We start from the raw sequence: 23,218 nt of genomic DNA, 5'->3' as shown, positions 1-23,218 counted from the left end.
CACAGGTATCTCCTCCTAGTCCTCCTCATGCCACCATCACACATGCAAATTCAAACATCAATCCATTAACTATAGAGGATTTAGAAATCCTTGACCAATCATCACTAGTAGCAAAATTAAGTTCAAATCCTATATTGGTCAGTGTTGATGAATTACAGAATCCAGAAGTTAAAACAAAGATAGTCAAGGTAAAAGCACAAGTGCCACCTTCGACCATACAAACTACTGGTATTCTATTTCTTCCACCACCACCTCCACCAAGTGTAGTCACTTATACACTTCAAATGTCGAGTATAGTAGCAGGGGAAATAAAAGAAACATCTGAACAACCAACAAGTTCAACCCAAGCTAGTGATAATAAAAGGGATACTCAAGTTGAAGAAAAAGATGAGACAAAGAAGAAGGAGGATACTGCAATACAAACACTGGTTGCATTACCAAAATCTGGTACTCCAACATAGACTCTTCAGCAATCGAGCACAAATGGGTTACAGCTACAAATTAGGACACCAGGCTCAAGCTCATCAAAGGCAGTCAAGAAAATTCACTATGGAGTTCTTGAGCTTGATGAAGAAATAAAGATCCCATATTATGAATCTAGCACTCTTACTGAACAGAAGATCAATGAAATTCAGAGTGCATTGGACAGAAGAAGGAGACAGGAAGCACTAAGAAAAGAACACAAGCATAAGCTTACCTTGAATGAAATCAAAGACATATTCACAGAAGCTTTCTGCTTAGAGTCTCCAGATGAGTCAAGACCAATTATAGAGAAACTATCTGATATAGTTGACTAGGTGACTAGTGAAGACCAGGAAACAAATGCCAAATTGCTCGAATGGTCAAAAAGGAAGTTCCAAGGCAAGGTAAATAGTAAAATATCCGGTGATATAGCACTGTCACAAGAAGAATTGGCAAAGAAAATTAAAATAATTAAAACTGTACTAGGAAACATTTTTTCCCTATACAACAAGTTGTGTGATTTTTCCACATTCACACAGGACACTAGCTAGAAAATACTAAGCTTGGAAAATAATCTAAAGATTTCTAGCATGCAACTCCCCACAAATCCAGCTCAGAGTGAGAAGCATTTTTCCCAATCGCTTCACACAAAAAGAGAGTTAGTTGTCTTAGTAGCAGAGGAGGCAACCACAAAAGCTAAATTGATGCAAATTCAATCCTCAACTCCTCATTTGAAACTACTACACAAGGAGCAGATAAATTGGGATGCAGCTCTTAAGGTACTCCTTGAAGTAAATAGTACATTTTTGGCCAAGTATGGCATCTCCTTGTAAGACCCTTGACATAAGTTTTCAAAAGGGGGAGAATAAGTATGGGGGAGTGATAAGAAGAGATTAAGTTAGGGGAGTTAAGTACAGGGAATGAAATGATAAGTATGATAAAAGGGGGAGATAGCAAATTTTGATTAGTCAAAATGTAGAAATAGGATAGAAATCACTAAGTGTACATACAGGATCAACCAATAAGGAGTCATAAGGATCTTAGTTAAGTGTTTTTGCCACTCATGTCAAAGGGGGAGATTGTTAGCTTAAAGAATAAATTTGACAACTGAGTGTCAATACACTTAACCATTTTTCCACTAAACAATGCTGAACAAAGAGTAGATGTCGAGTAATATGAAGTGCTAAGCTATATCAAGTGCCGAGTGATTAATTGATGCCAAGTGTTATCAAGTACTGAGTGATTAACAAGTGTTGAGTTTTATCAAGTGCCGAGTGTTAACAAGTGCCAAGTGATAACAAGTGCCAAGTAATAGTAGGTGTCGAGTGATATAGTTTTGCTTAAGTGTCGAGCTATCCAAGAGACAACATGTACCGAGCATCAACAATGCTTTAGGAGCCGAGTAACTCAGAATATCAGCATAAGAGTTTGTAATTGCACAAACTATGATGCAAACAGTTTTTGCAGCCGACATAAGGAAAATCTTGAAGGATTTAATGATGAGATCGAATCTTTTATCTTTCCTTTGCAATCTACATGTAGCCAATAAGAAAAATGATAAAGGCATGCAACCAATCAGTAAAAGACAAGTATTGAGCAGGAAATTGAGATTCAATGTGGATCGTAGATCCATATCTAACCCTAAGTCTTTGAAGTCTTTATAAGGAAGATGAAATTTCATTGTAAATAGATATGAGTGGACATACAAGGGTGCACAATAAAATCTATTTTCAGAAGCGAGGGTTATCAGATCACAAAAGGATCAAGATCAGAGAAAGCGAAAAAGGTGCCTGCATTCAGAAATCAAGGATTGTAATCTATCAGGTTCATTATATCTAATACTTTCTAGCAATTGTATTAGAATGAAAATCCTATGGTGATAGGTTAGCTTAACAGCTATTTTGTAGATCCTTATCAAAAGGTGATTAAATCCTTTAACAGGGTGACACTTCATGTTAAGTGTTTGAAATCCTTTAACCAGGTCACTATTGACATAGTGTAAATCCTTTAATAGGGCAGACCATCAGAAGTGGTTGAACAATATTGCTGTAGTAATTTTTGTGGGTATCATCCCCACTCCAGTTTTACCTTCTTATTCTTGGAGGGTTTCTAGGTTACCAAATTCTAGTGTTATGTGTTGTTGATGCATGTGTTTAGTTTCATATTTATTTAATGTATTTACATGCATGCAATTTACTTTCAGTTAAAAATTTTATTGGATAAAGTGGGATACTTATGATTCACCCACCCCTCCCCTCCCCCCCCCCCTCTCATAAGTACTCTTTTCATATTTGAACATTCCAACACTAAGTGAGTACTTTGTTGAGAGATTTACAATAGGCTTCTTAGGACCACTTTGCTAAAAGATTCACTTAATACACTTGTTAGAATGTAACAATACCTTGATCCTTTAGTCTGCACTAAAGTGCAGATAAAATATTTTCTCAATCCAATAAGTAATCACCTCAATATGACTGATCTTCAATATCTCCTCACTATACTTCTTGGTCATCTTACTCCTTCACAACTTATTGATTCTCCTTCAGCTTTCAATACACACATACCTTCAAATTGCAGCAACTTTTTCTATCTTGATCACACAAAACTTCTAGATCACAATCAATGATCCACATTCATCCTTTTTATTTCTTAACCTTTCCATTTTATGATTGGTCCATCATACTGCATAGGGATTATTGATGTAGAATTACATGCATAATTACCTCCTTGTTCTCCACCTCAATAGTAGAAATGTATTTCATGCTTGAAAAAATTATTAACATAAGATGTTGTGTCATTCCAAACTCATATACTAAAACTATGTAACTTGGCACATATTGTCTCTGGCACTCACCCATGCTTGGCTCTTCATGTTTTCCCTCCACATGAACTACGCTTGACTTAAACTATGTTATCTCTACATTGCTTGGCTTATATGTTTCCCTTGGGTTTCTTAGTAACAATTGAGATGTTTGTCTATTGTTGATGTGCTTGGTAACTATGAAGCTTGTATACTTTATTCTTTGTAGCTTGGTCTATAGAGCGGCTCAATCATCATGTTGACCAATCAACTCTACCTTGTGAATGACTAAATGTTTTGAACTAATATAAAATACTAAGATTTCCTTTAGGGTCAACAAAAATTCATATCTGATCAAGTAGGTGTGGCATTCATTACAAGCTCATAGATATAAAACTTTAAGGATGTGGATAGCCTCAACCTTGTTAGGCCTTAAAATTACTCTATTAAAATATTAGAAAAAAAATTAGCGTCAAGGTGAAAGGATTCTATTTATTAGGGAAAAACATATGCTAATTAATACATTAAGGTCCCATTTGGTTCATGGAAGATTATGAGAATTGGATTTTTCATAATCTGGTTTTGAAAAGTTTTGTATTTTTTTGAAAATTGGAAAAATGGAATTAGAATACCAAACTTATAATTTTGTCTCAAAATCAGGTTATCAAACTTTCCACTAGCAACTAGGAATTGAAAATCAAAACATGGTTACACTTTTTGAGTGTAAAAACAATAGATTGTAATATTTTTTGGAATCTTCTTGCAACACCAAGCTTAGGAATAAAAATGTATCTTCTCACTCAGCTTCCAAGTGAAATAAATGGTTCAAGTAAAATCCCAAAAATAGGAAAGAATATTTTCAACACCTTGATTTGACTAAATCGAGATTTGTAGAAATCTTGATTTGACTAAATTGAGATTTGTAGAAATCTCGATTTATACAATTCCACAAACCAAATAGACCCTAAAAGGGGTTCAAGGTTAATGAATGAGAATGGATAATATCTCATTCACTTTCAACTCAATTATGTCAAGGAGAATGTTCTTAGAGGTATCTTGTAAAAGATCATACTACTAGAGATATAGTTAAAATTACAAAAAATATAGTTGTATTTTAGGTAATTTTAACCCCAAACATTATCATTTGGTTGTAATCAAACCAACTATTGGTGTGAATTAGTTACTTTACTTAGGTCATAAGAATCCCTCTAGAAGTATTAGGTGTCATCTTATCTTATCTTGTCTTTCCATTTACTTCTTATGTCCTAGGTTACTTGATAATTAGCATGCTCTTTATCTCAATCATAAGATTGAGTATCACACATTTCACAATCTTGTCTAATCTTATCTCTCAATATTTCTCATATACTTTAATCATATTATGCATACATTTTGTAAGTCAAACATTCAATCTAATCCATTGTTCCCATTATCAAACATTATTTTTCTCTTGCTTCTCTCTTTTCTAAGAAAAAGAAAAATCTGTTGGCCTTGGATGCTTAAGTATATTCCAATGACTTTAACACTAACTACACTCAAAGTGTTTTATAAAGATAATACAAATATCATTGCAAGAAATGAAATATGTAAGTGCAAGAATACAATTTAAAATGTTTTATATGATAAATTGAATGGTGTATTATTGTTTAAGTTCTTATTATGGAAAAAATAGATTTTTAAGGGACCTAAAACCCTTTATAGAACCATTACATTAGATTTATAAATAAAGCCCAACAACATAACGCGCGCGCGTGCGCCCACACACACACACACACACACACACACACACAATGGATAGACGAGGACAAAAAAGAAATAGAAACAACACCCAATCCTTGACTCTAATAGAGAACCCAAAAAACATCAATAGAGGAAACCAAATAGGACCAATAAAGAGAGAAGACTTATCCCAAGGTTTTCTCTATCTCGATGACTTCAACATCCAACTAGTTCATCTTTTGGGCTACATTTTTCTAATCCAAAATTTCCTCCTGACATAGAGTCAAAGTCATATTCTTAGTATTTTCCCTTCTTGCTAGGAGTTGTAATCTCCTCAATGCCAGCATCTTTGTCTTTTACCAAGTCCAAAAAGGCCACATCATGGTGAAAGTTTTCTACTTTAGCCATCAAATTCTTCATATTTTCTATAGACGTCTTAATCACTTTATGTATTTATTATAAAATATTAATAATGGTAGATTCATACTTTTTTATTTTCTCTTCCATATTTATGAGGTTCTTTTCATTACACTCCCTCATTTTTTCAATGGCTCCAACATTCTTTGTTAGATAGTTTGTCATGACCTTCTTCTCACTATATTCCATCTAAAGAGCACACACAAGGGGTCCTTGTTGAAAACTCTTATTAACTGCCTAAACATAGGCTCAATAAAATTTTGTACTTTATTTTTTCATTCCCTCCTTCAATTGTGAATCCTCCAATTTTTTTGGATATGACACATTTTTTGGGGTTAATATTCTTGATCTCATAAAATCTCCAACTGATCAGTCTAAAAAAAAAAACTTGAAGCTATGTTTGGAAATTTTCAAGACCCCAAATGTAACCTCTATCTTGGGCTGAAAATATTGTAGGCTTCATTCCATTGAAGACTAGGAACTCCCCTCCTTCTCTTTACCCTTGTCATTCTTGCCCAACTTATTACCACGACCCAAAGGAGAATATTTACCTTTACTAGTCCTAGTAGCAAGATTTTTTGGAATGATTTTATGCTTTTTAGGAGAGAGGAGAGGTCTCTTCATCCTCATCCTCAAAGTTGCATCCTCACCCTCAAATATTCTTTCTCTTCCCTGTCACCATTAGAGGTTGAAATAGGTCCATAGAAGGGTTCTTAGAAAGCCTCATCTTGAATTTTTTAAACAATAGAAAAATTAAATCTTGATGCAATATAGGGTTACTTTGAGGGATTTCTCTATGATATACAATGGTATCATTCAAAAAAGAGAGAAGATAAAATAGAAATGAGATAGAAACATTATGTTTGAATTGATTTAGCATGACTAGGTGGTAACCATAAACCCTAAAAAATATGCAATCAATGGTAAAGTACTCCATAATTGGCTTTAGGGTTTCTCTCCAACTAGGATCAATTTATTTAGGCACAAAATTAGTCTTGTTTTCCTTCACTGTCTTCTTTTTCTCAAACATCAACTTAGGAAAAATATTCACAGATTCCTCTAATAGTATCCTATCCCTATCAAATTTATGTCCCTATAGATTTTTATTCCCTCCATTGAAAGATTAGTAACCTCTTGATGCAAGGATGAAGGAGGAATAGGTAGGGACAAAGGCACACCTAACTATCCAAACACCTTATTGAGTAAACACAATAGAAGAAAACAACACGAAGAACATCACCAAGAAGATAGGAGACAATAAACACTTTATTGATTCATCCAAATATCAACATACATGAACAATTATAAGGCCTTCTTGTTTACGACCAAATACAAATACAACTTTAAAATCTAGGATCCTGCTTCAAATTTTCTCTTCCAGAAACATATATTCTCAACTCTCTAATTGAATCCTAATCTAAACCTAAACACCCCTATCTATTCTTGCCAAAATTACTTACAAAAAATTCTAGATCTTTACATAATACAAGGTCACACACATCCCAAGACAAGACCCTTACATTAAATTCAGAAGCCAAATTAAATACACAAGTCAACTCAAACTAAGGATCAATCATAGAAAAACTTGGTCAAAGAAGGAACCAAAAATTAGTAGACATCAGGTTCAGTTGGCACATGAAAGAACACTAAGCCAACATTGGACAACTCGACACATATAGAATTTCTTGGCCAACACTAGATAGCTCAACAATAGAAACTTGACAATGACTACAACTTAATAATCACTAGAATTTGACATTAATATTTAGAATGAAAAAATTGAGAAAGATAGAAAGGAAACCTAGGGTGCTTCTCAATTAGACAACCAAGTGTGAAAGCAATGATTTTCTGAATCATGTATGTGTCACAACATAAGTTGAATCCAACTCAAATTGAGAAATACATGTAGCATCTTCAACTAGTATGTTCTTCCACTTCACCAAATATTTATTGTAATCTTTTCCTCTTGAGATTTTACCAAATCTCTGATCCAATATTTGTTCAACCTCTTCAATCTACTTCTTAGGATAATCATCTGGTACAAAAAATTCATCATTGGACTTATGATACTTATACAAATTAGAAAAATTAAATATAGGAGATATATCCATGTCACCAGATAACTCAACTTCATAAGCATTACCACTATCATACTTCCTCAAGATCTTACAAGGTCAAAACTTCTTCAATTTTAGCTTACTATATGTTCCAATGTGAAATCTGCCTCTCTTCAAATGTGCCATCATCTCATCAGCAACTTTAAAAACATAATGTCTCCTAGAATTATCATTCCTCTCCTTATACTTCTGATTACTTTGTTCCAACTTCAACTTCACTTCCTCATGCAAAGACTACATAAAATCAGCAAATATTTCTCCTTCAACACTTCTCTTTTCTTCACTAGCAACATCCCTCAAATCTGATATACCTCTAGGTTGTATTCTAGTAACAATCTCAAAAGGTGTTTTCCCTGTACTTCTATTCACATAATTATTAAATGCAAACTCATCTTTTGCAAATACCATGTCTCAATTACTCATTTTTTCTCCAACTAAACATCTCAAAAAATTACTCAAGCTTCTATTCACAACCTCTATTTGTTCATATGTATGATAAAATGTAGAATTAAACTTCAACTTAGTATCTATCTTCTTCCACAAAGTCCTCTAGAAATAACCAACAAACTTTCTATCTCTATCAGAAATAATACTTCTTAGTAATCCATGCAATCTAACAATCTCTTTGATGAAAATCTCAACAACATGCACTACATCTGATGTCTTCTTACTTGGTATGAAATGTGCCATATGAGAAAATCTATCCACAACAAAAAAATATGGAATCATACCCTCTTGCTAGCTTAAATAATCCAAGAACAAAAACCATGCTGATGTCATCCCAAGGTTTCTTAGGAACAAAAATAGGTGTATACAATCCAATATTTTGACTTTCTCTTTTTGCAACTTGATGAATTTCACAACTCCTTAAAAACTTCTAAACATCGTTATACATTTGTGGCTAGTAATACCTATCCTTAAGAAAACTTGGTGTTTTATCAATTCCAAAATGTCTAGCCAATCCACCACAATGCTTTTTTTTCAATCAAATTAGCTCTCATAGAACTTCTTGGTATACACAACTGGTTTCTTTTGAACAACATACCATCTTGAATGAAATACACATCAAACTTACTCATTTGACTTGATAAATTTGGTGCTCTACACTCTCTCCATGCCTTAGAAAAATCAAGGTCACTATCATACAACTCCTTCATTTCATCAAAACCAAGAACTTCAACCTTCATCTCAACCAATGAATAATGTCTTCTACTCAATGGATGTGCAACTCAGTTAGTAACTCCACTCTTATACTTTATCACAAATGTGAAACTCTACAAGTAATTGTACCATCCCACTCAGGAACCCAAAAGAAATAAACCTAATATGTTACAAAGTTTACTAAACTATTTTTTTTAAGTTTAAACAACATCAAAGTAACAATAATGTGCAAGCACAATATACATACACATCAAGAACACGTATGCAATTGCAAATACAGTTTCAATTCCTCAAGGGTTCCTTCGCTTTGAGTCACATTTAATAAATTTTCATTAATAAGTTTAAGTCTCAATTACAATGTCCATAATCATAAAATGAATAAACACATACGTAGTCATATAAGAAAATGCATAAGTACAACTAATAATATGAAATCACATCTAATGAATAACATTCACTACACATATCACAGGGTCTGTGAAAATAGATACAAGTACATCAATATACAATACAATATCCCATAGGATCTCAAATCCCATGACACATAGATACATCAAATGAATAGAAGCCTTCAAGATAAGAGGAAGAATGATAATGGTACCACTGTATCAAGGAGCATCCAAAATCTATCAATATGAGGGGGACCCAAATGGTAAGAATATACTACCTCCCAATCATGTGGTCACCTAATCAAGCTTCCACTCCCACTGTGTAGGAGAGATAATGTAAGATCCACACACAGATAATCAAATCATAAAATAATCCTAGGCAAGGAATCCTAATAGCCAAAACTACCTCAAGGGTAACACAAAGTACTCAAGAAGAAGAGATAATCAAAATCAAAAGGACACTCATACCAATACTAACATCTCATACCAAGTCAACATACAAATACCAAGACCAAAAATATAAAACTACCTCAAAATCAATTTCAAGTGTCACAAGTACAATGACCAATAGATAACAAGTGTCATCAATAAAAGTAAACTACCAATCACTAACTCCAACAATAAAATCACCACCAATTAACTAATCATTCATTAATAAAATTCAATTGTCAACAATAAATGACATCGAATAAATGAGTAACAACTCACAATAAATACACCATCAAAATTAATATCCAACAAGTACACCACTAGAGGCAAATATTTAAAAAAATTATAAAGGAGACTCATATTACATACTATGGAGTGTCATCACATGAGCCAACTCTAAGGTTACCTTGGTAGTCTCTCAAGACCCTGGCCCCCTAGTGACTCTATGCAAAACTAGGATACCCTCTCATGAAGATGAAGAAACTAGTCATACCTCTTAAGGTATCCTCTCCATCTCATCCTTCATCTATAAAAGAACTCAAGGCATGGACGAGGAAAAATATCTATCTTTTTAATGCATCTCAAGAAAAAGGGCTAGGCAAGATATTTTAATTACTATGTTATCACTTGTAACACAACTTATAATGAGTTACCCTGGTAGCCACTTTGAGCCCTGACCCCCATTGCAAGCGACTCTCATAGACATGCACCTAGACTACCTTCCCAAAAATCACAAACTATAATAGTGTCTCATACCACAAGAGTAATATTGATCGAATTTGGTTCCTTAACAGGGAACTCAAAAATAACATTTGTTCTCAAAATCCAAGTTCTCATAAATACTCAATAGCATAAAGCTCATAAAACATAAATCTCAATTCAAATCATAAATATCATCATGACATCCAATCAAATAATCATAAAAAAAATCTCAAAAAAGCCTCTAGTGCACATCCTAACTTGGCTAACTAAACAACCCACAAAGAAAAACTATCAATAAAATAAACATCACGAAACTATAAATAGAATATTAGAAAACACATAGTTTTCAGCCACACGATTTAATTCCACCAATTTTTCTTGTTTAGTTTGGGTCATAAGGATGTGTTTAGAAATAAAGTAAGAATATATATGTTAGTATAAATTGTTATGCTAATATACTTATTTAAAACAATAAGTATTTAAATATCTAATCTTTTTGTGCATATAACATATCTTGCAATATTATCATGTTATTAATTTAAATAATTTTAAATCATAAATGATTTAATTAATAACATAAATGTATATTATTATATTTAAATATTGATATTAATTTCAATTTCTAAAATATTAATACGACTTCTATTTAAGTCTAATATTAATATTTACTTTTCTTCTAATTCATAATGCAAATAGAGATACAATTATTAATTTAATTTAATTATTTATAATTTCTCTCATAAATTCAAATAATTATTGACTAAATGATTACAAAGTGAACTCTACCACAACTTCTCTTAAAATATAATAAAATTCTAAATATTTATTTATTAACTTTCCTCTTGCATTAATAATTATAAAATTTATTTATATGCAACTATAAGTTTGACTAGACTTAAAGAATCACTAATGCTAACATCCACTTTAACTAAATGAATAATATTTATTTAATCTTTGAAATTAATAAATAATTTTTTAAAATTATTCTTAATTAATTAATTTTTATTTTTTTTAAATCTGAAAATTAATTTTTTTTAATAAAATAAAAATAAATATGCAATTAGTATTTTCACATGTCTTTGATCTCTCAAATCATGCAAGCATTCTATACCTAGTTTTCTATTTTTAGCATATTTATTTTCACATGTACATGTAACCATACTATACTTAGTTTTCTATTTTTAGCTTATTTGTTTTCACATGCATGTAACCACACTATACTTAGTTTTTCTATTTTTAGCATTTTTCTTTTCACATGTGTGTATACATTTAGTTACAACATGTTTTCCTCTCAATTAATCTTTTTCTTTCCAAATAAATAATGTAATTAAATTATTTTAGATGTGCTGTTGTAAATTTCTTCAACTTCATATTCACTGTAACAAAATTTATTTTCACTTTCATATCAATCTTCCTTATGCTGATTGCAATTACCTGATTCACTTGCATTTGAATCCTTCTCTTCACATTCGGAAGACAGATTATCTTTCTCTACGGACTCATTATATTCATTACTACCTTGACTTTCAGCACACTCATTATCATTAGAAGACATAACATCAAATCTATAATCATTATTTTCCATCTCCTCGATGAATCTTTCAATTTGTAAAATTCTTCATAACCTTATAGGTGTTGGCCAATTGACTGAATCAAGCACTAGAACATCAAGAAAAACACTAGGCAAGGAAGATTCCTCAAATCTATAATGAAAATGCATCTTGCTAATTATTGACTTAAACCTTAAATAACATTGTTTGGCACTTAAACCTTGAGTACTTCCTACATCAAATATGAAAGGGATTGTCAATCTTATAAGAATTGAGGTAGGAAGTACTCAAGGTTTAAGTCATTAATTGGCAAGATGCATTTTCATTATAGACCTAAGGAATCTACCTTGCCTAGTGTTTTCCTTGATGTTCTAGTACCTGATTCAATCAATTGGCTAGCACCTATAAGGTTATGAAGAATTTTGCAAATTGAAAGATTCATTGAGGAGATGGAAAATGATGATTATAGATTTCATGTTATGTCTTCCAATGATAATGAGTGTGTTGAAAGTCAAGGTAGAAATCAATATAATGAGTCTGTAGAGAAAGATAATTTGTGTTCCAAATGTGAAGAGAAGGATTCAAATGCAAGTGAATCGGGTAATTGTAATCAGCATAAGGAAGATGGATATGAAAGTGAAAATAAATTTTCTTAAAGTGAATATGAAGTTAAAGAAATTTACAATAGTAGTAGAGGTAGTGGTTGCCATGATAAGAACAAATGTTGTAATAATATTGTTTTTCCATATTGTTACACTAATGATTTTGCTATTGTAAGTTCTTCATGTCATCCGGATGATAATCATAGCTGGGAGTAGATTTGTGAGGCAATCTTCTTGAGCTCTGATGAAATCTTAGATTTGTTGGCTCGTGATTTTGAAAAGCATGTAGGTGTTTCTAAGGATCTTCATATTTTCCCTTATAATACTTTCTCATTCAGTCAAATCAATTCCCCAAAGTTTGATGTGGAAAGAGAGGTAGAATTTGAACAATCTTTGTTAGGCTTTGGAGGTGTATATAACAGTACCTCAAATGGTTTTGCACATGATGATTTACTAGATGTGGAGGATGTTAGTGGAGGGAAGTTTAATGTTGTTTCAGATTCTTCTCATGTTGGTTATGCTACAATATGTTTTGATGTTTCATGTGATGAAGAGGAAAATAGTGAGTGTTGTCAATCCAAATATGGATTTTCTTTATGTGTTGATAGTTCTTGCAGAGATAAGTTCAAGGTTCATTCTAACATTAAATCAAATGAAGAAAATGATTGTGACCAAGATAGTTTAGATTAGTACTTTCAGAATAAGTTTTCATATTTGGTGACTAATCAGTTTTTTGAGTGTGAAGAGGTTTCAGTGAAAGAGAAATCTAATTTAATGAGTAACATGAATACAAGTAGGCAGCAATCATAATTTACATAATTTTCACATCCAGTTACATAAGGTGAGTTGCAAAGTTTAACATATGCAACTTTTTGAACAAGGTAGAATATGAATCATTTTTGTTTCTAGTTGGGAGCATGCATCAATTATATGTGGTTGGCAATTTTCAACTTGATCCTAGTTTACATGAGCATGCTGATTTGTTTTTTCATAATGAGCATGTGGTAGAGGCTAATGCTGATGTATGTATGCATTATGAGAATGAAGGAAGTTGTTTCATTTTGCCAAGTAATTTGTTTCAATATGTTGATCTGATTGGTGAAATTGATAGAAGAGATGTTTTCAGCTTACCTCATGAGAGTGAAAATAAAAATCAAGTTTATGATAGAGGTAAGAAGTTTTGAAAAATTTCTGGTGACCCGAGGTCATCGTTTGTACATAGTAGGAGTGGTTGTTTCCCTATTTTCAATAAAGTTGTTCAAGAGAAATTTTTTGTTGTTTTGTGAGTGGTATGCTTCTACTAAAGATCTGAATTCTTTCCATGCCCACAAGAGGCATGCATCCCCAGATAGAGCCATTGTTGGGACTCAAAATTGAAGCCCCAATTTTGAGTACCTTTGAAAAAATTAAGCCCTATAAGTGCTCTTTAATCCATATGTACCTGGCTGTACCTTTGAGCCCCATGAGGTGTTTAATATTTCTAACACCTTTCATTTAGTGCATATACTTGTTTCATGAAGTTAAAATGCCATTCTGAGTCATTCTGTGAAGTCTCGTTCTAAGCATTTGTCAAATCTGCATTTTCACCTAAGTGTCAAACAACGATAAGAGGCCATGTTTTCAATTGAATATCTTGCACCCAGAAATGTTTCATGACTTGCCCCTTTGGGAGTGTCTAATTTCCATACCAGAGAGCCTATGTTTCATATTTTGAGTCATTTTGAATCCATTTGACTAGGTTTTGAATCCCTCAAAGTTGGTCATTTAATGTTGTCATGCTAATGCACTTAGTTATGAATTTTGCAAAGCCCTGTTTGACATGTTATAACTTTGACCCAGTTGACTAAATGATGAAATTCCTTTTGCATTTCATTTTAGAGGTTAGAGACTTGCTATGTTTCAAGTTTGAACTTATGAAGAATCGGTTTGATCAGTTTTCAAATGTGATTCCAAATGCAATTTCTATCTTTTTGCTAGTGTCAAGAAGTGCAAATTTGTCAGAACCCATGTTCATGATGTCATAAATCCAAATATGTGATAGGTGAGATCAAATGGATTGTACCACTATTTTTTGCTTTGAAAATACTTCAAGTGTGCCAATTTTTAGGTCATGATGAATCCGTCTACACACTTTTCTAGGTCAATTCCATTTGCAAAAATTGCTTTTCTGCCATTGTTTCAATCTGCAAATTTTGTGTAGCCCACTTTGACCACTCACCATTTGTGTCCATTTATTCATCATGAGCCCAAATTGCAGATTTATACTCTCCTCGTGATAATGAACCAATGCCCCAATTTTTGTTTCCCCAAGTGTCATTTTACCCAGTTTTTGAAGCCTAATTCGAATGCAATTTAGTGTTTTCTAACATGTTTTCTTGCAGGCAATTCTGAGATGTCAACTTTGATGGTCAATATCTTTTGACCTCAAATTTTTCATGAGACAATATTTGAAAGGGTAAAAGTGTGTGGAACAAAAAATCAATGTGTCAGATTCCAAAGCCCAATCAGGTGATTTGGTCAATTTTTAAAGCCAGTCAAAGGACCTCCTGGAATGAAATTGATAGTTGGCAAAAAGGGGTAAAGTGATTTTCAAAAGTTAAATTAATGGAAAATATTGATTCCAATTATATTCAGGTGTTTAGTAGATCAATTTTGGGGTTCAATTGTTTTGAAACGAAAAAAAATTAGCCAGACCCGCCTTGGGGCCCAACTGATTACATCGGATTGGTAATTCAGGATTGTTTTCTCTTATTATAATTCATAAATTGGATTGAATTTTTACAACTACAAAGCATATTATCTAGATCAATTTTTCATGAATTGATGGCTTTGTAGTGAAAAGATGAAAGAGAAACTAGAGGGAACTAGTTTTAATGAATTGCCATGTAATAAGATAGCCTAGCCACTGAAAATTGATTATCTTCTAATTCAATGTGAATCATTGTCCAATTATAGAGGAATGGAACTATCAGAGAGTGTGTGTGATAGGCATATCATCAAACTTGGTTGTTTGGTTGGGAAGTTGCATCTCTTCTTTTACCTAAATTTTTATAAAGACAAGAAGGCAAGATCCCCATGTAAAAAATATAAGCATCAAAAAATAAATTCAAATATTTCTAAAAAAGAATCCTTTGATGTTAGATATCATATATAATCAATAAATTGATTATGGAAATCGATTTATCAAGTGCAAGAGTAATGGCTATACTAAAATATCATGTTCTTACTAGAAATATTGTTTACCCAATATTGGCGTCAATTTGGAAAATTAAGGAGGTAACATTTGAAATAAGCCATGATATAAATCAAATATGAGGAAGCTATTTAGAATAGCTAGTAGTGATATTGTGGGAGTGCTCGCAGGAAGAAGCCTCAGAACAAAGCAACAGAGGAAGCCATTGGTTTTTTCAAAAAAAAAAGGTGAAAAGGAGGAAGCCATGGATAGAAGGGAAGCTGTCAGTCAATGCTAGGAAATCCCATAGAAAAAAATAGAATTCACACCATTTTTTATCAGGGGGACTACACCATAGGTAAGGGAGTGGTCAAAGGCAAGAAGGCACCCATGGGGAAAAAAATGACATGCATAATGCAAAGAAAGAAGGTGCAGCCTACGGATTGCTTATAACCCAAGTAGCATGCGACCCAGACCTCAAGTAGAGAATACAAGAATGGTATAGTTAATTTCTTAGAATGTGAATGGTTTGAGGGAGTCCCATGCATAAAAAGAGAAGGGGATCTTGAGGATTTAAAAAAAGGATGCCATCGATAATAAAGCTCCATGCCTGAGAGGAGGAAATCCATAGCAGAGAAGCCGCTAACAAAAGCCATCCACCATGAACAAAAGATGTCATTCACACTGAGTAAAGCACCCACATTAAAAGAAGATAGCCGCCAGTGAATAGGGGAGCAGCTATAAAGGTAAGTGCTAAGATGCACATTGCATTAGAGAAGAACCTCATGCACGCCAACAACTAATGAATCTACCATGGAAATGGAAAGCTAAAAAGTAGTCAGATAGACTTCACCAAGAAGTGTAGGAGGAATAGAAACAAAATAGTAGATTGTGCAAGAACTAAGGGAAATGAGTGGATATTCCTTTATATATCCTCCATGTTACTGGCTATCACTCTTATTTATATTGAATCCTTTTTTGATGTCGTTGGACTCTCTTTTTGTTGGTCTTCTGCAACAAGGAAGAGGAAATAAAATCTTGAACTCCAAACGCAACCCCTTCATAGGTTCGATGGGTAGTTTTGAATTGGAACAAATTTAGTTGCAAGTAGATGTAGCAACTCCCATGAGGAAGGATGCTTTCCCAGTTGGTGTGAGGAACCATTTTAACAAGAGAGAACATTTGAAGTAGATAAAATGTCTCAAATGGTAGTCAAAGAGCAAGGAGAAAACAAAAGACCAAAATCCCACATTGATGTTGTCATAAACTTTTTAGCTCTTTAAGTACTCAAACACACGATGAGGTTAGTGTCTCAAAGAGACTACCTTTTAAAAGGCAAGCATGCAGTGAATGGGCTCAACGTGCATGTGGAGGATAGCTGGCAAGTTTCCCAACCAATATTTTGAACAAACAAACATGTGAGCTGATCTGGCAAGATGCACCAAGAATTTTCCATGTGTCCCAATCGTGTGGTGGGCACTTGCCCACAATAATAAGTTGCATGAAGTTTGAATAATGTGGGTAAGTGGGCTATAACCATGTGGTATCAGGTCTCTCTTAGAGATGATGTGGTGTCAGACAGAAGCTCAAACAAAGGAGGCTTAAGATCGTGACACATGTCTAGATCCTACGGTCAGTGCAATTTCTCAAAATGAAGATGCAAGGCCATTAACAAATGCAATAATGTGGGTGATTGCCACATGGAAATAGGCCTGCCTAGTGATGACGTGGCAATGACAAAGCAAGTTCTGTTTGAGCGATGATGTGGCAACTTGGTGGGCTAATTAGAGGCCACCATGTGGTAAAAAGGTCAGTCAAACCTAGTTTGACCTCAAAATTGAAGGCAAAGGGAAAAAAATATAAAATGTTTGAAAATGTCAATTTTTAAATTATTTTCAAAAAGGAAGTACATGCAACCTTTTTTAAATTCAAAAAGGTCTTTTTCTAAAGTTCGGACTTTAGACTATTTTAAATTTTTGAAAAATTAAAATTTAAAAAGTATGCAGACCTGAGTCTTATAATAGAGGGACATTTTTTCAAACAAACTTTCTAGAGGTTCCTGGTAAGAAAATATATCGATGTTATATATCGCCAAAATTGGGAGAAACTAAATTTTCCAAATATGAAGTTGGTTTTTGCATAGAGTGTCACTGATACATTCTATAGAAGGTTTTTTCTCTCAAATTGATTTACATGTTTTATCAGGTGTTTTGAGTCACCAATTGCAAAATTCAGTGGAAAAACACCTAAAACACATTTAGTGACCCTTGTATCTGATTATTTTGAGTATTTGTGGTGTTTTGGCTAAAATTTGATCAATTGGCACATATCCGGATTCAGTTAGCACAATTTTGTCTTTTGCTAAGATATTTTGCATTTGGAAAGCCAAAACATAAAGGATATGATTAGTAGTTGATGGGAGAAGGTAGAGAGAGGTTTTGCAACTAAAAAAGATTAAATTCCAAGTGGACACTTGCTGTCTTTAGAAGAGATCTGGGAATTCACTTCTGGTCTATTTCTTTCTTTCTTTCATCCATTGCAAGGGTTCTAGTCTTTGGAGAAAAACCACTCACTACTGTGATACCAAGTTTTGGTTCCAGTTTTGATGTGTTCCCATACTGTGACACCACATTTCTTTCAAAAAATTGCACTTGTATGAACAGTAGTAGTGAAGATAAATACATATAGTTCAAATCTACTAGGTGTTTTCTATGTTCTGATTTCATGCATATGAATGTATTATTTCAAGGAAATCAATACAAAGAACAACAAGTTTTTGAGTTTTCATTTTAGATCTTGTCTCCTTTCTCAGTGAATTTTCAATATTTTTTGATCTTTGAACAAAGAGCCTAGGTTATAGTTGCAGTCCCTTAAGGTTGTATGTTGTTTCATTGTTGTGTATAACTCAAAGGGTTATGTAAGTTCTTTAGAGAAATCAACAAGGTTACAGGTTTATTGAGGAGGATACCAGGTAAGAATGAGATTTAGATTAAACACAGGTGTCTATTTACAAGGTGAATGGATAGATTATATATCTAAAGATACGAATATGTCTCAAGTATCCATATGTGCGTGATGGATTCATAGAATTGCCTAATAGATAAGGCACTGATCAATTATAGGATCACTTGTTCATGCTACTGCATATTAGGGGTTTTGTTGAATTCAACATTACTAATCAAATACTTTTCCCCCTTTCATGTTGAAGAGCTATAATAGAATGCCCTCACTTAGCTTGTGAATTTCATAGATTTGCATTTATCTACCCTAGATATGTGTTATTGCATGAGTTATTAGGAGATATAAGGGTTAAATCTACTTTGTTAGATTTAGGAATATGTTTTCCACTTGTACCATATTATTTGAATCTGAGGTCCACCCACCTAGGTTTTGTAGATCCTGAAGTAAAAGAAGGGTCAAGCCTTATAGTTGGCCTGATGTCTAAAATGGGATGTTGAAGATGGGAGTTAGTTTCCCATAGATGTACCATATTCTCATCGAGGTAATTTAAAACTTATAGCATTTTAAAACACCAACAAGATGTAAGAAGAATATTCATCTATATTTAGAAAATTTATGATAATCACATAGTTCTAATGAAAAATTTAAAGGTGAAACCCTAGCTATTCAATTTATTGTTTGCTCCCAATTTTCAATAATCAAAATTTTTGTTATATTAGAAAGGGGTTTATAAGAATGCAGTCACAATAATTTTCTATAGTTTTTCAATAATTTTCCTCAATCATGTTTTCTTGATTAATAAGTTTTCTTTTTTTTTTTCAAAATCTACAACATAATTCTTTATTCAAAAATCAATATAGTAAATTTATAAGCAATATGCAAACACCTAGGAAGACATGAAGTAGACAAATCTTTCAATAAAATTCTACAATGGGTTTTCAAACCCTACCTCAAAACCATAGCTAAAATCTGGGACAATCTGTGAATGCATGCAAATCCAAACCCTTTGAAACTTTCAACAATTCTTTTGATCCAATTCTCAATTTTGTTCCCTGAAACCTGTGTAATTGTAAAATGAACTCTCAATCTCTGATAAAGAGTTCTTTCCTAAATTAGGGCTCTAATTGTGCAATCACGAGAGAGAAATCACTAATCAATTATTGTTTATTACCTTTTACCTTTTTATGCACAACTCTTTTAGATATTTAATTACAAAATATCTTAATTTAAATAATTAGCTTTCTCTCTTTAATTAATTTTGGAAGTGATTTTAATAATATATTTATTAATTTAATGAATAACATTATTTAGAGTTTATTATTAAAATAAAACTCCTAAATAATTATCATTAAATTAAATAATATAACTACGCCACAATTAGATCTATAACTTTATCTTTAAATTTCATTTTTTATATTTTATTTTCCTCCAGTTTATTAATTAGTGCAAGCACTAATTAAAGCATAGTTTATTATTTAAATTAATAATAATAATCAAAGTTCATTGTTTAAATGCAACTCTAATTTAATTATTATTAAATAAATAATTATAATAAAGCAATTTTAAATCTTTATATTTTAATATTTTAATTCTCCTTTTGTCCACCTTCTTAAATTAAATATTTTAAACTGAAGCACATATTTAATTAATTTATAATTAATTATTGATTAATTAAATATCATCATATGCTAATTTCTCTTTAACCAATTTTCTAAATTTAAATTTATAAATTAAAGCACATAGTTAATTAGTTTTTAATTAATTAAATATTCTCATACTTTAATATTTTCTTTTTATTCAAATAATATTTAATAATTCTCAATATTATATGATTAACCAAAATATTATAATTAAATAATTTACCAAATAAATCACATAGTGAAATCCACATAAAAGCAACATTACCAAAATAGACTAAAACTCAAAATCAAACAACAGAAACAAAGATAAACTCATAGGTTTTAAAAAGGGTGAAAAATTAGTTACAAGTCCTCCTTGCAAGACAAGTATTTAGGCTATGGCTAGGATTGGACCTGAACATTATCTCCCCATTCTTACCATTGAGTTATTATGATAGGGCACACTCATCCTGACAATTCAAAGAAGTCGATACTGCATACCTACATTCTGCATAAAATACAAGCATGTACATGTATATAAATATATCTAAACTAAATAAGCAATGGCAGGGAGTGGTACATCGTGTAGGTCCCAACTAGCAGGTGACTACGACTCTCTCCTTTAGCCACATCAAACATGACAAATAGAAAGATAAAACACACACACACACACACACACACCATACAAATGCCAGTATTGGGTAAGTACCATAGTAATTATAATTCAAACATCAAATGCTTAGATAAAATAATGCATCATTACGAATATGAAGTAATCATCATTAAAGCATCATCTGACATTACTATGAAAGGAATCACATTTATTAACTATGAATCATTAAAGCATCATTAATGCACTAGTAACCATAATCATTAAACAACACATGAAATATAGTCAACTAAGTAATCATCGTTAATATATCTGTGGTCCAAGTTATGAAGTGATATCCTTGAAACTAACACATCCATGAAATAGACATAAAATATTTTGGTAAATATAATGGAAAAACAAACTATAGGTGGGCACTATAGTAATCAACCCACTTTATATGTATTTGGTTCAAATTATGTTAACTTCCCAAATACTTTAAAGCTTTATGATTAGTATGCAACACAGACTCCTTAGGAATCAAATAATGTCTCCACTTCTTTAAGGCTTGAACAATAGCATAAATTTTTTGATCATACATAGAATACTTCCTCTTAGCATCAATCAACTTCTCACTAAAGAAAGCAACTGATTTATCTTCTTGACTCAACACAACTCCTATTGCACTACCACTTGCATCACATTCAACTCAAAATACCTTTTTGAAATTAGGAAAAGCCAATACTAGTAACTCAAAAACCTTTTGTTTCAAAGTCTCAAAGCTCTTATCAACTCCATGTGTTCATTTTAAATCCTTTTTATCTCCTCTCAAAGTCTCAATCATAACATTACAAACAAAACTAAAATTCCTTATAAACTTTATGTAGAAAACAACCAAACAATGAAATGATATTACCTCATTCACATTATCAGGTGTAGGCCATTGCAAAATTTCTTTAACCTTCTTAGGATCCATTCTCAATCCATCATTTGAAACCAAAAATTCTCAAATACACAATCTCTTCTTGCATACATGAAAGAAGTTTCAACTCAATCAGCAATTTCTCCTCTTTCAATCTCTTCAATACTTTCCTAACATGCTCAAGATGTTCTTCCTTAGTCTTACTAAATATCAAAATATTATCCAAGTAAACAATCACAAACTTACCCAAGAATTTCTTTAAGACTCCATTCATCAACCTCATGAAAGTACTAGGTGCATTAGTCAAACCAAAAGGCATAACCAACCATTCATACAAATCATCTTTTGTCTTGAAAGTAGTCTTCCACTCATCACTGTCTTGATAACCACTCCTCAAATCAATCTTGGTAAAATATTTTACTCTGATCAAACAATCTATTATATCATCCATCCTTAGTATAGGAAACCTATACTTCACTTTTATCTTGTTAATAGCTCTAGAATAAGTACACATTCTCTATTCTCCATTCTTCTTAGGTGTTAGTACAATAGGTATAGCACATGGAATCAATATTTCTATGATCAAACCTTTCTACAACAACTCTTGTACTTGTCTATTAAGTTCTTCATTCTCTATAGGTGTCAACCTATATGGTGCTTTATTTGGAAAACTAGCTCTTGAAATTAGGTCTATACAATGATTTATACTTCTTACTGGTGATAAACAATTAGGTATATCCTTAGCAACAATATCTTTGTACTCATTCATCAAGCTTTCAATTTCTACTAGCACTCGGCTTACACTAATATTTTCTACTGGTACTCAACCTTTAGTGTCTTTTTTTGCTCAACTTTTACCTATCACTTGATCATTACTATACTCTATCACTTGACCATTACTAGCACAACTCAACCCTCTAAGTATAATAGCAAAATAGACTTGGTTCTTTTGCATCTCATTTTCAAATTGATTTCCATTAACCATGCAAATTCTTATAGTAGTATAATTTATCTCATCGTGAGACTCACTCAAAGGTAACAATATTTTCTTTTCTCCATTCACCCAAAGAGTATATTGATTTAATCTACCACCATGCCCAACATGTCTATCATACTACCAAGGTCTACCCAATAGAATATGACAACAATTCATAGGCATAATATCACATAGAATTTCATTAAAATGGTTTTCAATCTTGAATTTCATAGCACATTTTTCACTTACCAATATCTAATACTCATCCTTGATCCATGACACATGATAGGGTTTAGGGTGTCTCAACCTCTGCAACTACAACTATGTAACTAGTTCTTTTGATGCCAAACCTCAAGACATGTTCGTCATTAACTCTTTTATTGCACAAAGTTCTTCTCACCATTAGGTTTTTTCAAACCTTAGGTCTACTTGGTGATCCTTCAAGGTCTCCTTGAATCACAACATTTACGTCACCTTGTTCATTTTCACCAGAGTATCTACACTCAAAGGATCTATGCCCTTATTTGCCACATCTAAAATAATTACCATGAAAACTACCTCTATAATAAGAATTACCTCTTCCTTAGTAAGAACTAGTACCTCCTTGGTAGGAATTACCATCTTTACACTT

The sequence above is a fragment of the Cupressus sempervirens genome, chromosome 2 (assembly GCF_028749045.1).
Source record: "Cupressus sempervirens isolate cs-2001-9-10 chromosome 2, ASM2874904v1, whole genome shotgun sequence".
Lineage (NCBI taxonomy): Eukaryota > Viridiplantae > Streptophyta > Pinopsida > Cupressales > Cupressaceae > Cupressus > Cupressus sempervirens.
This window is presented reverse-complemented; position numbering follows the sequence as displayed.